The sequence below is a fragment of the Pseudorca crassidens genome, chromosome 11, assembly GCF_039906515.1.
Source record: "Pseudorca crassidens isolate mPseCra1 chromosome 11, mPseCra1.hap1, whole genome shotgun sequence".
Taxonomy (NCBI): Eukaryota; Metazoa; Chordata; class Mammalia; order Artiodactyla; family Delphinidae; genus Pseudorca; species Pseudorca crassidens.
In genome coordinates this window covers 61379584-61405833 of record NC_090306.1, presented here as the reverse complement: position 1 = coordinate 61405833, position 26250 = coordinate 61379584, and the positions used below count along the sequence as shown (strand labels likewise).

The window sequence follows — 26250 nt, the reverse complement described above, 5'->3', positions numbered from 1 at the left end:
CATAAAAGAGATCTACAGCCAAATATGTTTGAAAAATGTTGGGTAAAACCAACACTAAACAGGTTCTGGTAATAAGCTAACCTACACTGTGCATCTTTAAGAAGCAGCTAGCCTCTGCAGCATGCAGTAAGTGTATTTGACAATGGAACCCTTTGTGTGTGTGTGAAGCATCTTGTGGGACTTAGGATGCCACAGGATGGTGTCAGGTTTGGTTCTACTTCACGTCACTCTGTCCTTTCGTGTTCTGGACTGGTAACCTTTCCTACTCCCACCTCCCATCCTTATCTGTGTCCCTCTCTCATGAATACGAGTCAGTGTCATGTTAGTCACACCCTTGAATCTACTGGAATACAATAATTGCATAACTCTACGCAGCCGAGTCAGCGTAATGCTCTAGAGTCAGGCAGACCTGAAGCCTGGCTCCACCAGTCCCCAACTATGTGACCTTAGGTGGATTACATGACCTGAACCTCAGTTCTCCCATATATAAGATGAGAAAATTAAAATAATATCTTAAGCAGTTGCTGGAAATTTTAATGACATGATACTCATCAAAGGCTTAGCATTGTGTCTGGCATGTAATAAGTTAGTTCAATAAATGTTCACCCTCATGAAGGGCTGTCGGTCTTTACGTCCGTAATCACGCAAAGGTCAGTACATTACCTGTACTTCAACTGAACCAAATATTTCTATTCTCTTTGCTACTAAATTAATGAATGAAATACTAAGACACTGGCAATGTGGCTCTCTGTGTATAACAGAGATATCCCCTCCTCTCTCTCTGCCTTTCTTAGAAAAGACCGATGTGCCCTGACCCTGCCCAATGGTAGAGTTACAGTGTATCCTTCCCACCCTCTTTGCTCTACCAATGTCCAGGGCCCTCTTGTGGCTTAAGAGTATAAATGGATGTTGCATCCTCACAGGGTAGCTGAACAGTGGCTATGAGAAGACTAAACATTCACACGGGATATCACTCCCACTCACTTGATGACTCTGAATATGGGCAGCCTAAGGTCTCACCTTCTGAACAACTAGAAAATTGGTAAACAAGTGGTCAGACACGAGCAGAGTAACAGTATGACTCAGACACAGGACAATCAGTAGACGAGATCTTGGAAGACATAAGCCATGTAATTCTTAGTCACTCTGGACATCCTCCTCTGGTAAGCTGTCCCAAGGCAGTGGATCTGTGTTGCTTCTCTGGTCCTGCTCAGCTCTGGAGCATGAGAGTGGTCCCTCTCATTGGTCCTCCTCTCAGACCATTTACTCAGCAACTTTTGAGCAGAAAAACTAGTATGAGCACAGTCCGAGAATGGGGCCTAGGCATCTGGACTGTCACACCACATTCTACTCTTCTCTGTTTTTGTCTCACCTCTCTTCCCTAACCTGAGATAATCTGGGGGGCCTGCTAGACAAATGGAGACTTTATGAAAGTTAGGAAAAGGCCCTTTCCTCATGATACTTTCCTGTCGTCTATCAGAAAGCTATCCAGTAATGTTTTAAATCTAAGCCATGTTAATAGAGAAGCCCTTGCATTTGCACAAAGCAGACAGGCTCATTTGTAAGCAGAGGCCCTGGGTCTTGTCTCCTCTTCTTTAAACTCTTAGACCAACAAAATTAATCCCATTGTTTTCATCTTGGACATTGGATAAGGCCTGTTTTTCCAAAGTTGCCTTCTCTAAATCCCTAACGTTCTCTTTGAGGGGAGTCTACCTTTGGGGTTAGAGGTGAAAGGGGAATGGAGGCAAAACAAACACAAGTTAACTTATATCCAATAATTCTGATAGTATTTTCTCTGAACAGTGCCTGTAAACCCTGCTAAAACATGCTGCCATTGTTGAGATGGAAGAGGTTCTATTGACTTCTCTAGCTTTAGGGAGAAACAATAACTTCTCGGTTGAGTGGTAGCCGAAGGATTCTTCCCATTACTCGAAGCTCCTAGGTTGGATTTAGCTTCCTGAGCATGTATAGAGCACCCTGTCTCCCATTATCAAAAGTTACTCTCCTGCCTTCTCTAAGTTTTGCTATTTAGCTATTTATTCAAAAGAAAGAGAAAGAAATTACAGAGACGAGCACTCATATATGAGGCAGATTTACATTTTAGAGTGTTCACATGAAAAATAAAATATCTACTACATGCAAACAGGACCAGCGATTCTCAAAGGGGTCTCCAAACTAGCAGCACCAGTATCACTTGAACACCCGTTACAAGTGCAAATGCTTGGGCTTCACCCCAGACCTATCGTATCAGAAACTGTGGGGATGAGGCCAAGCAATCCATGGTTGAAATACCACTCCAGGTGGTCCTGATGTTTGCTCAAGTTTGAGAACCACTGCTCTAAATACCAGACCAATGAAAGTCATATCAAAGAATAAAAAGAATTCTTCACTCCACCAACAAATGAGATTTAATAACAGTCAGCTATTCCCACATCAGTTAACCATAGGGACTGATTTCGTCTTCTTCAGGCTCTCTCTCTCTAACCTCCCCAGGTGTGCCCTGGTTGGCTCCTGAGGACTCAAGACTTGCTTTCCAGTTTTCAAGCAAGGTCAAGAACTTTGTCCTGAAAGCCAGTTCACAGGACCACACATCAATTTCCTACTGCTCCCATCACTGAAGTGGGACCCTGATTCTCAAATTCTTGTTACTTACTTCAGGATTCGTGACTTTAAGAACCCTAGCACTAAACAAGTCTCCATATTGTAACCCACTCTGGGATATAATGCCTTAAACACCTTATGCCAGTTTGCATTAGAGTTGAGCCTACAACCAGACTAAATGTTCTGGTTGACCAACTCCTGCCCGCATCTCACTCCTTTCCCTATTTAGTGCTATTTCTGTCCATTTACCCAACAGAAGTTGCCAGGTTGCCACATAAACTAAACCTGGTATATCATTTTGACTTGTCTACTTTTTCCTATTTCCTAAAATCCAGCCCCCATGACCAAATGGTTCCACTAAACCAGTGGTTGCCAAACTGCTATAGACTGCAATGTGTCCCCCCAAAATATATATGGTGAAGCTCTAACCCCACAATGTGATTGTATTTAAAGATAAGCCTTTAAGGAAGTAATTAAGGTTAAGCAAGGTCATAAGGGTGGGGCCCTAACCTGATTGGATTGGTATCCATATAAGAAGAGGAAGAGACACCAGAGATTCTTTTTCAACTCAAGTGTACAGAAGAAGGTTGAGGGAAGATATAGTGAGAAGGTGGCCATCTACAAGCCAGGAAAGAGAGGCCTCACTGGAAACCACCCTGATGGCACCTTGATCTTGGATTTCTACCCTCCAGAATTATGAGAAAATAAATTCCTGTCGCATAAGCCACCTGGTCTGTGATATTTTATTATGGCAGCCTGATCAGACTAATACAATCATCTGGGGGAGGTTTTAAAAATTACACATCCCTAAAAGAATGATTCGATTTGTTTGAGGTATGGTCCTCACATTCACACTTTTTAGAATCTCCCAAGATTATTGCATGTGCAGACAAGGTTGAGAAGCACTGGGGCTGTCCCTGCTTTGTAAAATTGAATACTTAGGCCTATTTTTTAAAGTCTGTCCCATTGACATAATTTGAAATGATATCTTTAGATTTAGACATATCTGTATATCTGTTTTCCTATTCAAGGAATCCCCAAATAGATAAGACATGGTTATAGCTTGCCAGCCTGAATAACAGAATATAAACTGAGCTTGAAATTAAGATAACTTTAGAATAAATCAAAGATTTTTATTGTAATGAATTATTAAAGATATCATATTTTTCTGTTGGAAATAACCTTCAAAGAAAGAAACAAAATAAGCAATGAAATCTTTAACAACCCTGTAAACAAGACAGGGTCCTAACCTGAGAACACAACATTTGAGAAACACTGTCTAAATTTGTACTAAATTAAAAGAAGTTGCCAGTAATCTACATAATTCACCTTCTCAAGAGTATAGTACAGCCTGGTTGAAGGTAAGTGTAAATTTTTCTGAAAAAAAAAATCCCACTAATATCTCCAAATTGGAAGGAAATATATTCTACAGGGTTCAGCTGCAGAAAATAAAATCCACTCTAGTTACTTGAAGAAGAACAGGATTTGATGAAGGAAATTAAGTTCTTACAAAATTGTTGGAAGATCAGGAGAAATGGGGTTGAATTTGGACAGCTCCCAAAGCCAAACAGCTTTTGCTATGATCAGGAAAGCTGCTTCTGCAGGAACCTGCTGAATCAGGGAGCCACATTCTGAATTAAGAAGCTTTAACAGATGACCCCAGAACCATGCAACCTCTGTCACTCTCTATCCATACAAGCAAAAATGGATGCCCTACATCCTGCCTCTTTACCCATGTGACTCAATCACTAATCAATGTATCATAAAAATGCTTCTGCTTGATGTATCTAAATCATGTCCAGAACGCTACCTGCAAGGGAGGCTAGAAAATGTGGTCTTTAAGTTTTTCAGCCTTTGATTCTAGAAGATTGGAATATTTGTTTCTAAAGCTACTTTCTATATACTTGGCATCCATATACAACCTACTTTCCATACTTGTATTTCCAAACAACAAAACCACCTCCACAACATGGCGATCAGGTACAGTTTTCTAGCTGTCGACAAGCAGTCATAGGAGGCATTCAAGAGGATTACTAGTGTTCCAGGCATATTCATCTATTTCCCCCTTGATAATCAGGATCAATTATGGCAGATAAAACAAGATTAGTCTCCTTTTCCTAAAATGGCCAGTTGATGGTCTCATATTCCAATTAAATTCTTGTATCTGCTGGAGGATGCAATCCTCTCTTAGATATAAGAGCTCTAACCTAGGAGAGCCCCAAATTTCAGCAACAAGAAGCAAAATTTTCTAAGTAGGTCATTCGGTACTACATTGGTGTAATAGTAAGAGATACCATTCCCTAGTCTCTTACTCTGTTTTCAGACCCTATTATTCCAGCTATGAGAGAAATATGTTGGTCAGAAGTTCAAAGTAAGTACCACATCTCTAAGGCAGTATTCCAGTCTCACAAGGTGTTATTTCTTAGGTCCTGCCATTACTGAGCTTTCAGTGGTTCATTCCACCATTTCTTAAGGGCAACTGCTTCTGAATGGATATTACCATTTAGTCTCCTAAGTATGAACATGATGCCTTATTTCTTTTGCTTTAAAATTAGTTCTTTAGTCAGAAAAAGAATTGTGTTGGATACTGTGAATAAGCTATTTAGTTAGTCCTCAGATGTTTGCTGGTAGAAACACAGTAAGCAGAGAAGGCAAATCCAAATCCAAATTGAGTAATCCATTTCCAGTGAGGAAAATCACTGATCTCTCCATGATGGAAGTGGCTTAATATAATCTAACTATCACCTGGGTACTATTCTGTTGCTGGTAGTTTGGACACTTAGTTGCATCTCAACTATAGTGGAAGAAAATTCATGTCATTGAGCTGATGTAGAACCTCCATCAGTGCTACCACAACCATCTTGTTCTTTAACCCAATGAGCAAACACTGGAGTGGCTGGAGAAAGATTATCTTTGTCATACACTGAGTGACCATGATGTTCATATGATTTTGAGAACCTGCTCTCCAAAAGTGGGAGTCATAAATAACACATGACTCAGGATAAATAAGATACAGTACATAAGTTCTGGAGATCTACTGTAAGACTAGTACTTCTAGCTATCAATACTGTATAATTTGTACCGTATACTTTGTATGCTTTATATACTTATCAGTAGAGGAACTCTATAGTGAGATGAAGAAGAAAAACAAACAAAACACAAAAAAAGATAGAACCCTTTTTTATACCTCACTGTGTTCTTTGGTTATGTATCTTTTCTTTAAATTTCTACCATTGATTCTTTTGTTCCAAAGATTGTGCATTTTTCCTTTTTTCTTTAAGTGTGGTAAAAAAATGCAAAAAAAAGTAGTAGATAAGAACATATTAAGTATGTGTTCTTAATATACTTTTTTTTTTTTTTTTTGGCTGCATTGGGTCTTTAGTTGCAGCATGCAGGATCTTTCATTGCAGTGTGCAGGCTCTTCGCTGCAGCGCACAGGCTTCTCTCTAGTTGTGGTGTGCGCTTGCAGGTTTTCTCCCTCTGGTTGTGGCACGCAGGCTCCAGAGAATGTGGGCTCTGTAGTTTGTGGCATGCAGGGCTCTCTAGTTAAGGCATGTGGGCCCAGTAGTTGTGGTGTGCAGGCTTAGTTGCCCCACGGCATGTGGGATATTAGTTCCCCAACCAGGGATCAAACCCGCATCCCCTGCCTTGCAGGAAGGATTCTTTACCACCGGACCACCAGGGAAGTCCCTTAATACACTTTTTACACTTAAACTTGCTAAGAAATAGACCTCATATTAGGTATTCTTACCACAAAATAGTGATGATGATGACAATGACGATGATGATGATGATGATGATGATGATGATGATGATGATAAAGGGGGTGGGAGGAAACTTTGGAAGGTGATGAATATGTTTTGGGGAAGTGATGGTGGTAATGACTTCACAGTGTATATTTACCCCCAAACTCATCAAGTTATACATATTAAATATGTATAACTTTTTACATATCAATCATACCTTAATAAAGTGTGGGGGTTTTTTTTAAGGAAAAAAATAAAAGAACACATGATTCAACCTCTGGGTCTATCTGAAAGGTTCATCAACTTATCTCTTCTTCAAACCTCCTTGTCAAAAGTCCTCCAATCTTGTATTTCCCAACCCAGTAGCCACTGGCCGTTGCCCATGAATCAAAATGTATACTACATTCAGCCATCTTTCACTCTGGACAAGGTACACCACTAGAACATAGGGTCTTCCCATTGGGAGGATTTCCTTCCCCCCTTTTTCAATAATACCCTGTGCAAAGCTGTGATGTTTCAGCAGTCAGCCCACTTCCAGCTTAGGTCACATATCATGAGGAACCATCTATAAACAGACTTAAATTTTTTTCTTTCTCAGGTTATATGGAACTTCCCATGAGTTCCTGGGGCTGGGTTGAGGGAAGAATGGAGTAGAAAGACTTGCACAAACCTTATAGCATATATTATACTTCCACGTGATAATAGAGTGCTGCTAGACATGCACTAATTTATGATTTAGCAAATCAGACACCACTCAGTTTTATGAGAAGCATGAACTCAGCACTCAGTCTGTGTGTATATCTGTGTCCTCCAGTTATATATTCAGTCTCTGCTAGAGTCTAATAGCACACCAAGAGCTGTTTCTCAAAAGGAGAATAGCTACTTGCCAAAGAGAATGTGGCATGTCTGGATTCTGCTACTTATTGAATATATTGAACATATATGAATATACATGTAGTTATACATATTATATATATTAATTTATTTTATATAAATTCTATACTCAGGAATTGGAAAAAACACAATCTATACACATGAACCTACCAAAAAAACTCTGTGGTGGACATTGACCAAAACTCTGTTTATCACTAGAATCTATAAGTCTCCACTCTGACCAGTAAACCATAGTGGTGACTGGGTCCCCATGGATTAGTGCTATCTCAAAACCAGTATCAATAATCACTGAAAGGTCCAGTATCTTTCTTTACCCCATAAGGTATCCCTTTGTTATCAGCAATGGAAGGAAGATTTACAGTATGTACTTGTGATATTTTGGTAGTCTTTCTTCAAGAATACTGATCATTGGTTGACTGAAAATTTGTATTTAATGGTGGTCCAGGATGAATAAAGATCCCAGAAATTTCTTGTTGTAATAAAGAAGAAGGAATCCAAAGTTGCAGGGAGAGCAAACAATGATGCCCTTTCACTCAAAAGGCTCTGGGTCTATGTACTCACTTAGGTCTGGGTATTGGTAGGGAGGCTGTGATTACCATGGTGTCTCAAGTCAGGCCTCTGTTCCCAGACCTTGAGTTTTTAGTGAGCTGCCCATCTATTTCATTCCTAGGGCCCCAAGATCAGTAAGTTACCACTAAAAACTTCTGCCATCAAACCACTTCTAACTACTGAGATAACTATGCCCAGCCATTCTGGCATAGTTAATGACACACTGGCCTCTGCTACATAAAATTCCATCATTCCCACTAAAGTAGGGATTCTGATTGAATGGCATGTTCTGTCTTCACTTTCAACCTATAGAGAACGGCCATGGCTATCTCACATCGATGTATTTATCAATGATCTGAGTGATCTTGAGAGACATAGTTAGGGGCAGTCAAGTTGATCACACACGTTAAATCCATTTTAACATTCCTAATTCCCTAATACTTGAATTTCTTCTTTTTCATGATACTAAGGAATTTCTGGCATCTCAATTTTATTAGCTTAAGCCACCATTAAGTCTAGGAGTCAATCAGCCATCAGACCACAGAAACACTCTCAGATGCTCAGACTACACACTGAATCCCAAATCTCTGGTAATTGTGTCCATACCGATAATTCACCCCATCACAGCATTGGTCTAGTATCTTCAAAATCTATTTCCCACAAATAATCCCCAGCTTTTGGCTGTTATAAATATATTAGCAAAATCATTTAACTCCTTTTCTTGTAAGCCTTTTCCTCTAGGCCTTGATGCTGCAATTGTTCCCTAGGACATGCAGAGATCTGATCCGGCTATAAGTGTGGAAGCAATAAGGGTAGGGAGGGTGCTACAAGAAAACAACTGATATTTCTTTGCAAGGGACTTGCCTCACAAAAGGCTGTTACAGGGTCTTCAAGCAAAGCAAGGTCAACATCATTAGGCAACAGAGGAGCAGTAGAGGACTTGGTGAGGTTTGGGGTACAGAGTATACAGCTTTATCCAAGTCTTTCTAAATGATATCATTTCAATGATGGGGTCCAACTTTTTCTGAGTCAATGTTTTCAATTTTGTGAAAAATAAATGGAAAAACTGTCAATTCAACCTACCTTATAATTCAACAAACAATCCGCAGCATCAGACTTTCCATCTGATTTCCATCTAAATTAGTCTTGAGGCTACAAAAGATGAGAGATTCTTTAAGTACAGTTGTAAAAATTCTTTGATTCTCAGATGGTTTCTAGGGCTGAGAATGTAAAATATTGAGCCTACCTTTTTCTTATAGCTCACCAGCACAATTTAGAAAAAAACACAACCACCCACTCCCAAGTCCTTTGCTTCCTCACGTCCTCCACAGTGGTCTATCACAGTGGATGACCAGAGGTAATAACTTAAGTAATTGCTCCTTCTGTGCTGCAAGTGCCTTTAAACAAAATCAAGTCCATTGCCTTCCTGTTTTATTGTCTATAACCACTTCTGGCACTAATTACTCCGGTTATCACTCAGGTCTCAGCCACATACAACAGAATCCACTTTAACCAGTTTAAGCAGAAAGTCTTTATTATAGGGAACTATGTGCTTCCATAAATTTTATAGAGGCACAGGAACAGGATTCAGGCTAACAGCCCAGCCCTAAAAACCACTCTGTCTCTGCTGTGATTGAGAAAGTGACCACCACCACTCCAGAAAGGTAACAAATCAGGAGTCCATTTGTACTACTGATGACTGCAAAACCATACTACCTCTGACATGACTGAGGACACTGCCACCACAGGACACATGGACACCCTGGGAACACAGTGGCACCACCCCGTGACAGGAAGCAGCTGATAGGAAAACCATCTGCCACATTAGGGGGTCCAGAACTGTGTCACCTCTCCCCACAACCTCTGCCCTCACACTCTCCCTGTCCTGCCTGTGTTCACTTTTTAATCAGTGTCTCATGCAACAGCATCTCACTGATGAAACGTAAGTCCTATCTAAAACTGACTTCTGGAGATCTGGGAATGCAGTGTTCGCATACTAAGAAGGATTTAGGGTGGATGTTGAGTTAGCCATTAACACTTGTAGCTTCTCCTTTCACTGTATATCAGAAAAAGTTCAAAATCGTAATGATAGGCCTAGAAAAGACACCACAGTTTGCCTTATTTTTTCTCTGGCCCATGAATGGTGGGAAGACAGGTAAAATTTACAAAGAGCCATAGTTAGAACCAATGATCCACATCCACAAATTACACTATAGGCAAACTACATTGACAGGTCTACAGAAATGCATGGAGCTTTTTCAACAGCTTAATTGAGGTATAAGAGATGTGCAACATACTATATAAAGTATACAACACGATGAGTTTTGATATATGTATAACCCATGAAAACATTGACACATCAAGATAATGAACATACCCATCAGCCTCGAAAGTTTTCCCAGGTCCCTTTATAACCCATGCCTATAGGGGTTCTTTTAATTTGACATTACATCATTAGCCAACTCATTCTTTTTTTTTTTTTTGGCTGTGTTGGGTCTTCGTTGCTGTGTGCGGGCTTCCTCTATTTGCGGTGAGCAGGGGCTACTCTTTGTTGCAGTGTGCAGGCTTCTCTCTGTGGTGGCTTCTTTTGTTGTGCAGCACGGGCTCTAGGCGCGTGGGCTTCAGTAGTTGTGGCATGCAGGCTCACTAGTTGTGGCTCACGGGCTCTAGAGAGCAGGCTCAGTAGTCGTGACGCACGGGCTTAGTTGCTACGCTACATGTGGGATCTTCCCGGACCAGGGCTCAAACCCGTGTCCCCTGCATCGGCAGGTGGATTCTTTTTTTTTTTTTTTTAATTTATTTATTTATTTATGGCTGTGTTGGGTCTTCGTTTCTGTGCGAGGGCTTTCTCTAGTTGTGGCAAGCGGGGGCCACTCTTCATCGCGGTGCACGGGTCTCTCACTATCGCTGCCTCTCTTGTTCTCTGCGGAGCACAGGCTCCAGATGCGCAGGCTCAGTAATTGTGGCTCATGGGCCCAGTTGCTCCGTGGCATGTGGGATCTTCCCAGACCAGGGCTCGAAACTGTGTCCCCTGCATTGGCAGGCAGATTCTCAACCACTGCGCCACCAGGGAAGCCCATTGGATTCTTAACCACTGCGCCACAAGATAAGTCACCAACTCATTCTTAAATAGAGGAACAAACCAAACCCTCTCCAACAAAGAAGGCTATTTTCTCAAATCCAAAAAGCTAAACTTTCAGTACAACAATTCAAGTTCATTCTTAGGTAATCCAGAAAAAAAAAATCAACATGTTGGGGCATAGCCCTAGTTCTCTCCTTACCCACCACAAAAATCAATATAACGAGACAGATAACATAAACCATTGGTTCTTAAATCTGTATAACAGAATACTGATGTGTAGTTAGTGTCACAAATGTATCTCCAAATCTGGATCAGTGTGAAGAAATTTTATTTGCTACAATGGAGAACACATACTACGGATAGCAATGTCTATCAGCAACTGAGATGAGCATGTCATACAACACAGGTACAATGTGCAGCCAATGAGACATAAAAGGTACAATAAATGAGAGATGAGAGAAACCAAAAAGGATTTTGTGTTTACTAAAACAAACCCAAAAACGTCTGATGTTAAGTATATGAGAAAGAATGACAGGGTAGTAAACAGTTCTATTCAAACAGCAACATAACATTAAACGCTACCAAGGGAACAGTGTAATGCATTTCAAATATATCGCCCCCAAATTCTAGTATTTAGAAATGTGACATGAACATAAATAGGATAGAAGCCACTGGGAGGGGGAAAAAACACACCTAAACCAGTGGCTCTCAGACCCTGTATGCCTCAGAATCACCTGGGGGGCTTCATAAAATACAGACTGCTGAGTCCCACCCTAGGGATTCTGATTCAAGAGGTCTCAGGTGGGGGTCGAAGAATTAACATATCTAATAAGTGCCCAGATGATGCCAATGCGGATGGTTTGTGGACTACACTGTAAGAGCCGTGACTGATCTAGACTTCTAGCTTAATTCCCAGGAGAAGTATTCAGTGGGAGTCAAAGAAGCAGAACATGTTGAAAATTTTTTCATTTTCCAACTATTTCATTGCTTACTTCAGGTGTCCTAACTGACGATATTGGATTTCTATTGCTTTTACTTCGTATCCATTATTTTCCCTTTTAATTTTTTTCTCATTGTCCCTTTCCTCTTTATTTCGACATGGCTTTCTCAAGCCTGTCTTCTACATTATGGATTTTGTTTTCTCTATATTTCGTTTGCTTTTCACTGCTTCAGATGCTCTGATTTCTCCGATGATATTTCTTTTCCTTCATTTCCAAACTTCCTTTGCCATTTCTCTTTTCTTCTTATTTATTCATTTCCTATGTCATATCATCTCATCTTTCATCTCTTGCTTTATAGAGTTCTTGATTTCTCTAATTTCCTTTAGAGGTCAAATTAGTTATTAAATACTTCTTTCTTTACTTGAATTATCTCTTCTCAATTGTGCTATTTTTGTGTCATTTTTATGCCACTCTTTTATTTTTCCTTCTTCTGGGGGACAGGATTTTTGCATAAATTCAATGTGTGTTTTCTCTTTTCTCTGCCATTTATTCCTTAGTTGGGGGACGTTCCCTCTGGTTATGCTACGTGTTCACCTGAAGTAAACGATGAAATAATTGGAAAATGAAAATTTTTTCAATGTTATATTGAAGCTAGGTTTCTGATTTGAAAAATCTTAAATATGATAAAAAAAATACATAGCCTCTTGAAGAAATGGAAGTTCAAGTTAATATGTGGAGAACAGTACGGAGGCTCCTTACAAAACTAAAAACAGAGTTACCATATGACCCAGCAATCCCACTCCTGGGCACATATCAGGAAAAGATGAAAACTCTAATTCGAAAAGATAACGCACCCCAGTGTTCATGGCAGCACTGTTTACAATAACCAAGACATGGAAGCAATCTAAGTGTCCATCGACAGATGAATGGATAAAGAAGATGCGGTATATTACTGAGATTATTACTCAGCCATAAAAAGGAATGAAATAATGCCATCTGCAGCAACATGGATGAACCTAGTGATTAACATACTAAGTAAGTCAGAAAGAGAAAAACAAACACCATATGATATCACATATGTGGAATCTAAAAAAATGAAGTTCTTTACAAAACAGAAACAGACTCACAGACTCACAGACATAGGAAACAAACTTATGGTTACCAAAAGGGAAAGTGGGGGGGAGAGATGAATTAGGAGTTTGGGACTAACATATACACACTACTATACATAAAATAGATAAACAACAATGACCTTCTGTATGGCACAGGTAGCTATATTCAAGATCTTGTAATAACTTATAATGGAAAAGAATCTGAAAAAGAATAAATATATATATATATACATATATGAATGAAACAATCACTTCGCTGTACACCTGAAAGTAACACAACATTGTAAATCAACTATACTTCAATAATTAAAAAAAAAAGAGCTCCTAAGCAGAAGAATCATGTCCCCTCAATTCACATGACTGAAGTGCTGTCTGAGGGTTTTTGCCTTCACCTCATCTCTGCCCTGATGAAACAATTCCAATGGTGGGGTCATTCTCATCCTTCTGTTTTCAGGTTTCATGTCAAATTCTCAGAACCCTTTCCTGACCGTCTTCTATAAAGCAGACTTTGAATTATTATCACTTCAACCTAATTATTTGTTCCTTGGCTTTTTTAATTTTCAAAACATTATTCTGTCTTTAATTATTTGTAACTTCCCAATAACATTTAAACTCCACAAGGAAAGAAGTCATGTTTGTCTTTTTTACCACTGTGTTCCTAGCATCTACTACAGTGATTGGCACATAGTAGTTAATCAAAAATTGTGTTAAATGAACTAATAAAGAATTATAAAATTAATACAATTAAAATCACATTCTAGAATGTAAGGTCAAATGGTATAAACTAGAGTCTAGAATTAGACCCAAGCATACATGCATTATTATTTTAAGTTGGCAGAGCAGTATTCAGTACGTGATGCATTGACTGGACATTTGGAAAAATAATAAGGCACCATCCCCTATGTGAATGGCTTTTGAGGAAGTCAGGGGATGGTGAATAAGTTAGCACAGAACAAAAAGAAGAAAACAGATTCAGAAAATCAGATATGCATGAAATCAAAGTTTAGTGTGGCAGGATCTCAAAACACTATAAGATACAAGCCATCAGGCATTTGCAGATGTCTTAGGAAAGGCTTCACCCAGGACTTGGAATAGAGGATTATACAAATCTTACCTAATTCTGAAAGAGAAACTGATATCTGGGTTACATACACATAACACTGAAGCAAGAACTTTAAAAAAATGGATAGTTTTGACTCTGTACAAATTGAAACCTCTTATATTACAAAAGTAATAGTCACCACAAATAAGACTGAATAATAAATAACAACCCAAATGAAAAGTTGCAACATATTTGGGAAATGGTTATTGTTTGTAATATACAAATAAGTCTCATAAATCAATAAGAAAATGAAAATTACTGAAGGACACAAAGAGACAATCACACACACACATACAACAAGTAATGATCCTACTCTCCCATCCCCCCCAATAAAACCCTAAATATATAGGGTATATGGTGTTAACTATAGTCAAATACATAAAGTACATTGAAATATCATTTTTTTACCCATTAAATTAGCAATGATTTAAAAGATTGACAATATCCAAAGCTGACAAGAATGTAGGGAAATAGACAATCTCAGATACTGTTAGAGGATTTAGTTTAGAAATATATATTAAAAAATTAACACTTTGACTTAGCAGTTCCTCTTCAAAGTATTTCTCCCAAGAAAACAATGTGTCAATTGCAATTTCAAACTTAGCAAAACAAAACGAAAGCTCTTATACTCCCAACAAAACTTATCGATCTCCCAATTTTTCCCATCTTACTACATGGCCCCTCCAGATACCTAATCGCTCCAGAAAGAAATTTGATTATCCTTGATCCCTCCTTTCTCTCACTTCCTCCAGCCAGCTCAAGTCTTTTCAACTCTACCTCCAAAATCTATCCCAGATCCATCCTCTTCTCTCCTCTCCACTGTCCACACTGTAGTCCAGACCACTATCATATTTTCCCTGCATCCCTGTAAGTAGCTTCCTGATTAATCTTACTTCTACTCTCATGATCTGACCCCAACACTGAAGCCAAAATTAAGCCCTTTAATCAAAAAATTGTATTTTTTTAAAGTAAATGCTCAAAGTCCTAAAATTTCTCTCATCTTTAAATCTGACTACCAAATTACAACAAACCTTCCTCTACTCCACATCCTATTCTAGCTTTTTCTCTGCTCTTTTTTTTTTTTTTTTTTTTTTGCGCTACGCGGGCCTCTCACTGTTGTGGCCTCTCCCGTTGCGGAGCACAGGCTCCGCTGCCATGGCTCACGGGCCCAGCCGCTCCGCGGCATGTGGGATCTTCCCGGACCGGGGCACGAACCCGTGTCCCCTGCATCGGCAGGCGGACCCTCAACCACTGCGTCACCAGGGAAGCCCTCTCTGCTCTCTTTTATAGCAAAAAAAAAAAAAAAACTTATTGTCTATAACCTCCATCTCTATTTTCTCACTTCTATTATTTCTCAAACCCTCTCCCTTCAGGCTTTCATCCATACCTCCTACCAAAACCTCATGGACAAAAAAAAAAAACAAAAAACCTCGTGGACATCATGAACTTCACAGTATTAAACCCAACAGTCAATTCTCAGTCCTCTTGCTACTTGACTCCCCAGCAGCATTTGACACTGTTGATCTTGCCTCCTTCCTCAAATACTTTATTCATTTAGCTTTTGAGATACCACAACTTCCTGAGCTTCCTCCTACCTCTGGCCATTCCTACTAGCACTTCTCTCCATGTGATCTCTAAACGTCAGCGTTCCCCAAACTCCTTCCTCAGACATCTTCTCTTCCCCCTGTTTACTCACTCCCTACATGCATTCATCTATTGCTATAGGTTTAAATATCCTCCAAATGTTAGTATCTCCAAATTTATGTCTCCAGACCTGACCCTTGCCCTGAATCCAGGCTTGTATATTCAATTGCCAACTCAGCGTCTCCACGTAGACATCTAATAGGCATCTACAGCTTAACGTATACAAAATGTACTCTTATCTTCCTCCTCAAAACTTCTCCTTTCCTGGTGTTGTACATTTTCAAAACTGGCACCACCACTCACCATATACATAAGGCAAAGCCACTGGATTCTAGCTTGAGTGCTTTCTCTAAGACTCCATATCCAATCCATCAGTAAATCCTATTAGCTCTTCCTTTTCAGTACATTCTGAATCTGACAATGTTTCCCCACTTCTGTTACTATCACCCACCTCAAAGCCACCATCATCTTTGCCTGGACTAATTTCAGAGTCTCCTAACTCTCCTCCTTATTCCATTACTTCCCCTTTCATACAGCAGCTAAGGTAACCTTCTTAAAAAAATGTGATATCATGTCGCTCTCCTGCTCGAAACCTTCCAATCTCTTCCCATTCTATTGAGAAGAAAACCATTGTCCTTGCCGATCCTGCCATTCCTCTGCCCAGAACAATTATCCCTCACCTATTGGCTTGGCTTACTTTTCACTTCTTGTAGATCTAAGTCAAGTGTCATCTCCTCTAAAAGAGCTTCCAGACCACCCTACCTAAAATAACATGTGTACACACACACACACACACCACTATCCTGCTTTAGTTTTCACATACATTTCTACCTGACATTAGGAAGCTAGAATGTCAGCTTGAAAAGGGCAGGGACTTCCTCTGTTTTGGTCATTACTGAATGAGTGGCATCCCCTGTATTCTATGGCCTAGAACATGGCTGGTATGAGACAACTGCTCCATAAATACTTGATTAAAAATGGATTGAATAAATGAGTGGTTCCCTTGCTCCTTCACCTAAAATCAGCACCTCTACCACACTTAATTTCCCCAAAGAGCATTGAGGACTTAAAAAAAAAAAATTCTACTTACAATAAAATCTAACTCCTAATCATAGCCCACGAGGCCCTGAAGGATCAATCTCTGTGGACTTCTCCATTTTTTTTTCTTCCTCTTCTTCTGACACTCGCTCTTTGCAGCTCGGTGCACTGGAGCCACACCAATCACGCTTCTGTTTTTCAAACACTCAAGTTCATCCCAAACTGAGGCTGAGACAATGGCCTGAGAATTCTCTCTTCGTGGCTCCTTTTGTTCATGTTTTTGATAAAATCCCATTTCCTTAGAAAAGTCTTTCTTGACTACACTAGCTAAAGTTACCTCTCTCATTCAGGTACTACCATATTTACCTATTTTGTTTTCTTCAAGCACATATCACTATTTGTAATTATCTCGGTTACTTATTTGTTTGACCTCCCCCTGAGAATGTTAGTTCCATAAAAGCAGAGGTCTTAAATGTTTTATTCACTGCTATATCACCAGGACTTAGAGTACTATCTGGCACCTAGAAAACACCCAATAAAAATTTACTGAATGAATTGTACAATGATACATTTGTGTCTTTGAACCAATGTTATTTATAAAACTCAAAACTGAAAATAAGCTAAAATCCATCAATGGAGAATTAAAGTATTTGTGGAGTATCCATACACTGGAACACTTTGCAACCATTAATAATGATAATACAAATCTATATTTATTGACATGGAATAATGACCATAATACATTAATGAATGAAAAAAGATCACATATTTTGTTTGGTCTAATTTCAGTTAATATGCTTGTGTTTGTGACTGTATAGTTATATGTCTTGTAAGATATCTGCCAAAATATTAGCAATTGTTGTTACATACTATTTACCTTCCATATATATGTAGTATAGTCTGAATTTGTTCAGTTACAGTGAACATTTATTATTTATAATCAACTTTTATTTTGAAGGGGGAAACACAGGTGTTCTCCATGAATATACAGCACAACACTAATCTTCTTGCTTTAAAACAACATACAAATGCCAGGCTGAGTGACTTTGATTTTTTGGAAATAGAGAAACAGCAGTGGAAATTTCTTAAACATGTACCATTTTCTTTTTTTTTTTTTTTACGCGGGCCTCTCACTGTTGCGTTCTCTCCCGCTGCAGAGCACAGGCTCCGGACGCACAGGCTCAGCAGCCATGGCGCACAGGCCCAGCCGCTCCGTGGCATGCGGGATCCTCCCGGACCGGGGCACGAACCCGTGTCCCCTGCATCGGCAGGCGGACTCCCAACCACTGCGCCACCAGGGAAGCCCAACATGTACCATTTTCTATTTGAAACTATATTAGCTTCAAAATTAAACAATTCCTGGATGGCTCAAGTACAGTGTCCTCTTCCTAATCTATACTGACTGAAGACCTGAATAGAATATTTCGTAATAACAAAGTCTTTTTTTCCTCTCAATCTTGCCCAATGAAAGAATGAACTATGAGGACTTATCAGCAATTTTGAGTTTTCTTACTTAGTACACATCCCATATCTTACCTCATACAGTGTGCCTAATATACTCCAAATCCTGTGTTAGAGAAAACTATGTTTAGTCACCAGACTCTTTTTAGCCAGGTCTGTAGTCTAATCTGAACTCAGAGAGGCTTTCTTGTACTTATTTATTTCCTGCAATTGTCAAGCCAGAAAAGTTGATGTCAGCATTTGCCAAAAAGAAGGCCCAAAGTAATCAAAGACTGCTTTTATTCAAACATTCAATAATAACCATGTAATTATGGAAGCACTTAAGATCATCTCAGCCTCTTGTAAAAAGGCATTTGTTCATATACACTGTCATATATGGAGTTGTCTGTGCATCGAAGCAGAATCACAGTCATTCCTATAAATCTTACTGACACACTTTGTTCTAGTCCAGCTTGCAAGAGAGCTGCTTTCATGACATCCCCAGATCACAAAACAAGTAGCAGGATACAGTCAAATTACTTTTCTGACAAACGAAACAGAAAAAAAAAAAAACTTGCAAGGATGAATTCATATGAGATTGAAACGTGCTTGGAAGACCAAGAACTGAGAGATCACTGCGATTCCTTTGGGCGCCATGATATGCCAAAATTGCTTTATGCCACTTAGCCATAATTGTAGCTAACCGCACTGCTGGGGCTCTTTTTTTGGCAGGATCCGCGCCTATGAATGTGCGTGTGTATTTGTGTGTGTGTGTAAATTAAGTTCCTTGTGAAGATGTGATTGCTCCACCTGTTATCGTCTGTCTCTATCTTAAATTTTCATCAAGTGTTGCCAATTAGTTCACAAACAGAACTGAAGAGTGAAAATTGAGGTGCAAAGTGTCTGACTAATGGATGAAATTTGCGATGGCCCGTGATTTTTGTGGCTGCTTTAAATATTCTGTTACCAAATTGATTAAATAATTAAAGTTGCTACAAACATGTCAGATGGAATTTCACATCAAATTTCAACTGGGGCTTGGAAATGTCATGTATTTTCTAATGCTATGGGATTCTTTACATTTCTGGAAAGCCACCTGAGGTTTCCACCATCATATAGGAGACAGTTGTGACAGGATGAAAGATCTATCTCCTAGGAATTAGAAATACTGGATTTTGTAATCTATAAACACCGTGACCCTGAACAAGTAATTCACCTCTCTGAGATCTTTTCGTCGTATCTAAGAAATGGAAATAAAATTTGGTCTTCCCATCTCATAGGATTCTTTACAGATTAAATAAAGTACACCCATGTCATTTGAAATGCAGTTTGAAAATTCTAAAGTACAAAACAAATCCAATAACATTATTATTTAAGAGAAGTCCCGGTATCAGGAACTAGTTTGAAGCGATCATAAAAGAGCTATTCAGCACAACTGGTATCACTCAAAATCTACTGAGCATCTACTCTTTGGGAAGCACTTCAGGTGCTCAACGATGACAACACTGTCTTCCTAGTGAAGAGTACTTAACACAACTAACGCTATAAAAACACACAGCAACAGATAAATGCCAAGCGACAGATAGCAATGGGTAGTGTCGGGAGATGGAAAGTGAAAGATTTCATCACTACCTTCCAGGATGAGAGAAGAGTTGAGCCTTGATGGACAGCAGTTTTATTTTATTTTTTCTTTTTCATGGCTTTCAGGGTTTAGATACTGAGATTTTAAGCTCATAAATAAGCATATTTCTTTCCTAGTCCAAGTTCAAAGCCAATTGATAACTAGATGCTGTTATCAGAGAGAAGCATATATTTTTGAATCAGCTTTACTGCAGATAAGATTAAATTATAAAATGCAGTTTGGCCTCTGGCCACCCGACATCCCCTTAAGTAAACTTCTCAGTTCCAGCAGATTTGGGCAACTGCAGGCCTCACTAACAGTAGCAAGGCAGAATGGAACTTGCACATCCCAAGAACAGAGCTCTCCACAAACGAGAGGAGCCCTAAAGGAGCCGAAGTGGGCCTGCTTAGTTCCTTCCCCCAAATCCCTCAGTCAGGTTAAGTTACACCTTCCTCCACAGGGAGGTGTGAGTGAGGCCACAACCAAAAGAGGCCAGGAAGGTTACTCTATAGAAATAAATCCTCTCATGGAAACATGAGTCCTGACCAGTAGAGGTTCCTTGCTAGCACAAGGATGAGGTAAAATTATAGCTTTCCTTTTTTTCCCAATGAGTAGCCATGTAAATAACCCAATCTTTTCCATTTAATTTGAAAGCCACCAAATTTTCGGACACCAAGTTTTCTATGTATTTATATCTATTGCTTACCTCTTTCTTCTGTACAATTGATTTAGCTCTACCTCATTTTAAATATATTCATATCTGCAAAGGTTAGCTGCCCCACGTTATTATGCTACACCTTGAAAGATAATTAGGAGTAACAGATGCAAATAGATTAGAGAGGCAATCCAGGTGGGGAGGCGGCAAAGCAGGAATAAGAGGTAAGTCTGGACATTACATCCTCAGAGAAAATGAAACGACCACACTATCTTGAGAAGAGAGTTTCTGCAAGGGAGTCGGGAACAATCAACTTAGAGCAGTATCCGCAGTGTAATGTGACCGAGTAAGTGATGATACCCTACAGACACTGAAGGTTTTTGAATAGGGTGCCAAAGACAGAAGGTGCTTTGTGAAGATCACTGCTATATTATTATTTCCTCAATAATTTAGAAATCAAAAGAGAATACAGCTTATTAAAACAGTCCAAGGGTAAGCAATATGGACAAGGGTTACAGCTGAATATATATGTTTTCTTGAATGTTTAAACAAGACAAGAAATTTAGTTTCTCAATTTAGTCTAGCCACTTATATCAGTAAGGCACAAGTACACCTCACTCCTAAATACACTTAATAGCACACAGTCCTATTGTAAATTGTTTCCTTATTATTGTGGCCCACTTCTAGTAGTGATAAATACCTGACGATAAGAGAGAAGAATTTAAAAATATGATTAGCACCAGGAATGTCCTAAAGGAAATTTTAAAGTAGGAAAGTTTACTTTTAGGAGTCCCCAATTCATCTCCCAAAACCTATGAAAAAACAATTCTTACTTTTGATGGAAATAATATGTTTTAAGTTTTTTTTGTTTAAGATATTTGGGTACTACTTGACTGGGGGAACAGCTGAGAAAAAAAGATATCAAAATGAAATTCTATAACTGGAAGGAATTAGTTATCAGAACTACAGAAGTCTAATCACTTACTGACTTCAAAATTCACCTTTCCTAACCAAATGAGCTGAAGACTGAAAGAGGCTTTCCTAAAGGAAACAGAATGAAATGCATCATACAGAAGGGACTGGGATCTTTGAAACAGGAGGGCCAAAGGGGTCTTGTTTCAGCTGTAATATAAAACTAATATTGTAAAAACAGAATTTCAGAAAAAATGGTATTCACCATCTAGTCCATGTGGACCATCAGTAGGAATCAAGCCACATGCTAGCTTAGAACCATCTATGAAACTTCAAGGAACTAATCCTAAAAAATAATTCCAGGGCTTCCCTGGTGGCACAGTGGTTGGGAGTCCGCCTGCCGATGCAGGGGACACAGGTTTGTGCCCCGGTCCGGGAAGATCCCACATGCCGCGGAGCGGCTGGGCCCATGAGCCATGGCTGCTGAGCCTGCGCGTCCAGAGCCTGTGCTCCGCAACGGGAGAGGCCACAACAGTGAGAGGCCCGCGTACCGTAAAAAAATAATAATAATAATAATTCCAGATTTATGCAAAGATCAAACTACACTGATGACCACCACAGTATTTTTATAAATGTTGTAACTGAAATGCCCAAAACAAAAAGAGAGCTTGAATAAATTATGGTTCTTTCTCAAGACAGAATCCATGCCATTTTTTAAAATGATATAAAACAGAAACACTTCTGAATGGTCATATGAGAATCTCTCTGGAACTTCTCCTTAGCAAAACAACTGTAACTGGAGAAAACCGTATTAAAAAACAACAACAATTTAAATTCTGTGGAAATTGTCCCAAGGGCATATAGCAAGTGGAGAAACATTTATTCAAGAAAATCCAATAAATCTTACTAAGAACAGCTCAGTGTGATGGAAGCTCTGCTCCAAGCAGATGCAACCAAGAAAACAGGGCTCCCTTTTCCCCAGCTTCCAGGTTCATTTCTCCCTAGAAAGGGGAGTCTGTCGGCATTTATCACAACCATGCCCTGTCCCCCGATCTGCACTGCAGAAACTCTATTCCAAGAAAGAGTGGCACAGCGGTATGAGGCTCTTTTCCTCCATCAGCACCCACCAGTATATGCAGAAGCTCCACCACAGGCATGGCAGGTGGAAGATGCTGGAACCTGGTCACCCTCACTTCAGCTCTCTCATAAGGGGGACATTCCACAATGTCCGGGGGGGCAAGCCGAGAACACCAGGCACTGCCACACATCCCCTGTGCCCACTCATAGAACAGGACTGTCCCCTGAGATAAGTGGGCCTCAGTCCCTGACCCCAACTCCAGAACAGCGGTATGGACATTCTCCCAGTGAGAGGCAGGCCTTAGCACAGAGAGCTCTGTCGCTCTCTGTAAGGGGACTGACTTTATCTGCAACAGAGAGGTGAATTCAAGCCTGGGGGCATTATTGAAAACAATGGAAATCTTGGTGGTGAGCAGTTAAGAAGAGGCTGGTAGCTCCCTGACAGTCATAGGTAAAACTCTAGACTTGCTAAAAGTTTAACAGAGAACTAGGAAGAGAAAAGGCTAAGGAGAACCCTCCTGGGGCCAGAGAAGGCCTGGAAGACTACCAAGGCAAACAGGTCTGACTTTAATTGGATTAGACCTTGGAGTAAGGTGTGCCTAGGGCATTATCAAAAACAATAGAGCAATCGGCTAGCAATTAATAGAAGCTAATAGCTGGATGTGATACCAAGAGAGACAAACCATCCAGAACCATAACAGGGAGATCAGAGAGAGAGAGAGCAACAAAGAGAGCCTGACAAAAACCACTGTCATCCTACTGAGTCCTGCCTCGGCCCTCTAGAAATGAACACCCTGCTCCCATTACACTGCTTCTCGCCTGGCTGTTCCAGACACCCAGCTTTGAAGTATGACAAGATGCCAGAGGTCAAGACTTTCTAGGAAACTTGATCTGCATGGGACTGGGTCAAGGAAACTAGCTACAGGCTGGTTCCTTAAAAAGTGTTAATGTGTCCGATCTCTAGTTTCCAAAGTGGGTGATCAGTGTAAGTATCAGTTAATTCATCAACAGGGACAATGATTTTTCAGTCTAGTAAATTGAACGTAGTGGCAGCAGTAAACCAGTGAAAACACATGAAAGGTATGTGGGATGCTGTGTTGGGTTTCTCAATACTATGTTGGTATCAGGACGCAATCCAGTAATTCAGGACAGGATCCTAGCTCACTCCTAAGCCTCTCCCCTTGCACACATACACATCACCACCACCACTGCCATCATGACACAGGACAGACTAGAAAAGAGCCAAGCAGGATGATACAACTCCTGCCAAAGGAGTCAAAACAACACTCTAGTCGCCATGAAAACTGCCAAGAATGCTGAAGGGAAAACTGAGACAGAAGCCCAGTCATTCAATTTAACATGGGAATGGTGGGGAAGAATTTTCGCCACGACAAAGACATCCTCATGACTACTACTTCCTGCTAGTCCAGAGTTACCCCTCAACACCCTGTACCCCAAACCTAATAGACACCCTAGATCTCAGCGTAAGCCACTACTTGTAACTCTCTGAACACATGGTGTTCTCTCCTTTTTGTTTTCCTACATGTGCTAATCCCTGCTTAGAAACCCATTCCCTCCTATTCCCACTCCCCTCACCTGGCCAATTCTTAAATATCACTTGAACTCTATTAAAACATCACCTTCCCTAATAACCCCAATCTGATTTGGGAGCTCATCTCACATACTCCCATGTCACCCAGAGCCAGCCTCTATTGTAGCCCCTATACTGTAGCAGAGTTATCTGTTGTTGATGTTTTTGACCGTAAACTCATTAAAGAGTAGTACCATTAACATTAGTCCTCTTATCCACAATAAGCACAGGGCCAGGCAGAGAGAGACTCAACAAATGTGTGGTGAGTGAATGAGTGATTGCAGTTTCTGGGGCACAAAACTGCTAAACAGAAGCCAAGGCAGGGACTTCCCTGGTGGCGCAGTGGTTGGAACTCCACGTTCCCAATGCAGGGGGCCTGGGTTCGATCCCTGGTCAGAGAACTAGATCCCACACGCATGCCTCAACTAAGAGTTCACATGCCACAACTAACTAAGGAGCCCACCTGCCGTAACTAAGACCCGGCACAACCAACTAAATAAATAAAACAAATATTTTAAAAAAAAGAAGTCAAGGCACCCCAAAAGTTGAGACCATGACCACAAAAATAATTCCAGAACCCACTGCTGGTCATTCTAAGACTTCAAACAAATTGTCTGTCTTCGTCAGGACTAGTTAACAACTGGACAGAGCTAAGCCTACAGGTCACAAGAGACTTTCTTTGTAGCTATTGGAGGCTACAGTATACAGGGGACTCACAACATGAGTCTCTGGTAAACCAAGATAAAATAATGTGATAATGTGTAAGACATTTGCATTTAAACAAAGACATCTTGGATTTATTCCTTAACTCAAAGAAATAGTTTAAGAGTGGCATTTCACAAAGCAGAAATAGAGACATAGCAGTAGAGAACAAATGTATGGATACCAAGGGGGAAAGGGGTGGGAAGGGAGGAATTGGGAGACTGGGATTGACACACATACATTATTGATACTATGTATAAAATAGACAACTGATTGGAACATACTGTAGGGCACAAGGAACTCTACCTACTGCACTGTGGTGTCCTAAATGGGAGGGAAGTGAAGTAAGTCAGAAAGAGAAAAACAAATACCGTATGCTAACACATATATATGGAATCTAAAAAAAAAAAAAGGTTCTGAAGAACCTAGGGGCAGGACAGGAATAAAGACGCAGATGTAGAGAATGGACTTGAGAACACGGGGAGGGGGAAGGTTAAGCTGGGACGAAGTGAGAGAGTGGCATTGACATACATACACTACCAGATGTAAAATAGATAGCTAGTGGGAAGCAGCTGCATCGCACAGGGAGATCAGCTCGGTGCTTTGTGACCACCTAGAGGGGTGGGATAGGGAGGGTGGGAGGGAGACATAAGAGGGAGGAGATGTGGGGATGTATGTATATGTATAGCTGATTCACTTTGTTATAAAGCAGAAACTAGCATACCATTGTAAAGCAGTTATACTCCAATAAAGATGTTAAAACAAAAGGGAGGGGATATGTGTATATGTATGGCTGATTCCTTTCATTGTGTAGTGGAGGCTAACACACATTGTACAGCAACCATACTCCAATAAGAATTAATTTTAAAAAAAAAGTAGCATTTCAGGCACTAGAGCAGAAAATGGGAGAAAATATTTTACACATAGAAACCTTCCTTGGGGTTTTGTTCAAGTCTTACTTCATAAGTGACCACTATTTAGGGTCACCAGATAAAATACAAATGCCCTTTATTTTAGTATAAGTATGCCCCAAACATAAATATATAAGTATATCCCAACTACTGCATGGGATACACTTTAAAAAATCATTGTTTATCTGTAATTCAAAGTTATGGGCGTCCTACATTTTCATTTGGTTAAAAAAAAAACTTGAAAAAAGCATACTATTACATTATAGGAGTTTTCTAATTCATCGAAGCTTAGCCCCTTACGTCAAGAGTTAACATTCCTTCTTCATCCTCTCCCCAGTTTAATTAAAAGTTTAAAAACTTTTATTTTCTGCACCATGTTCATTGACTGTTTCTGCCAAAACTCCATGATATCCATTGAAATGACTATCCTAGCATGTAGTTGAGAAAACTAAGGGTCGAAGGGAGTAGGCAGGAGAGAATTCTCAGCCTGATTACCAAGCCAGCAGCTGCTTCACACACTCTGTCACTCGTATTATGGTTGTTACTAGTCACAATAAGGATAATTATATTCTCATTAAATAGGACTATTTCTCATAATAGCCTAATTTGATCTCCAATAAGGACCTGATCCA

General features: G+C 39.9%; 1 long non-coding RNA gene across 1 annotated transcript in view; it reads right to left on the bottom strand.

Moving 5' to 3' along the window:
* Positions 1 to 26250, bottom strand: part of LOC137202212 (uncharacterized) — a 144040-nt gene that overhangs the window by 68687 nt on the left and 49103 nt on the right. The window contains exon 2 of the long non-coding RNA XR_010932494.1: positions 8874 to 8942. This is a non-coding gene — a long non-coding RNA (uncharacterized lncRNA). The remainder of the gene's footprint in view (positions 1 to 8873; positions 8943 to 26250) is intronic.